Source organism: Amblyraja radiata, chromosome 31 (genome assembly GCF_010909765.2).
Source record: "Amblyraja radiata isolate CabotCenter1 chromosome 31, sAmbRad1.1.pri, whole genome shotgun sequence".
In the NCBI taxonomy this organism is placed as follows: Eukaryota; Metazoa; Chordata; class Chondrichthyes; order Rajiformes; family Rajidae; genus Amblyraja; species Amblyraja radiata.
This window is the reverse complement of record NC_045986.1, coordinates 14856131-14857285: the sequence shown is the minus strand read 5'-3', so window position 1 is coordinate 14857285 and position 1155 is coordinate 14856131.

The window sequence follows — 1155 nt, the reverse complement described above, 5'->3', positions numbered from 1 at the left end:
TTATTGTACAACTCGTTTTTTTTATTGGAGAATACGGACGTCAAGGGTTATGGGAAGCAGGCGAGAGAATGGGGTCACTTCAGAAAGCAGCCGAGTCAATTACTTGGATGTAGTTCGGGTCAGAAGGGCAGGTTTTCTTTTCCAAAGAACATTGGTGACCACTTGTGTTTTAAAGTCCAGTAGCTTTGTGGTCACTATCACTAATGATAGCTTTTTATTCCCGATGTGTTTAACAAACTGACTTTAAATTCCCTTTGCTGCCATGCTGACATCTATCTGCAGTTAAATGGCATTGCAACTCAGCCACAACCACCACAGCTTTATAAAACCTGCTGGCACACCAGAAGAGACTTATGACTGGTTAACTCTTAACTTGCTTCAAGATGCATAATTTGAAAAAACTATTTGCCAAAAATTAAGGGGAGCGCAGTCTGTTTTAAGATATGCCATAAGTGAAGAGTCAGCACTTAACCAGCCAACATTTAACAAGGGTCCTGACACAATATGTCTGTCCATTCCCTCCACGGATGCTGCCTGACAAATTGTGTTCCTCCATTACTTTGTTTTTTTGTTCAAGCTTCCAGCATATGCAATTCCTTGTGTCTCCATATAATGTTGTAGGTCAAATGCTTCAAATTCCAAATGCATATTTGATGCATATGAAGCAAAATCTACTTGGTGTGTGATTTGTTAATTTCCACAGATAGATATTTTGAAGCTGTAGTCTTGCAGTTTCAGCCTATTGCCACTGGGTGCCTCTGTAGAACCTCCTTTACCTTTTGGGTTCCCCTCCATTGGTAAATTGAGCACTGTAGACTCCTGAAACACACTCAATTCCATGCTCTGTCATGGAAGGAGATTGCCAGGCACAGATAAAGATTAAAGGATGTGCTCAAAGTCTCCTTGAGGAATTGCAATTTCCCCATTGATCCCTGGGAATCTCAGGTTCATGACCATTCAAAGTGGAGGAGCATTGAGAACCTCGAGGTCTTGCAAGGGAACCACTCAGAGGCCTTGCACAAAAAGCAACCCTCATGGCCTACATGCCCCATCAGCAATTGCTTGTGATTCCTATGACTACCAATATTAGCCACCTCCAAAACAGCAAAACCAAGTGAAAGTATGTTGTACTCCAAAGAAAGAAATTGGGAATTC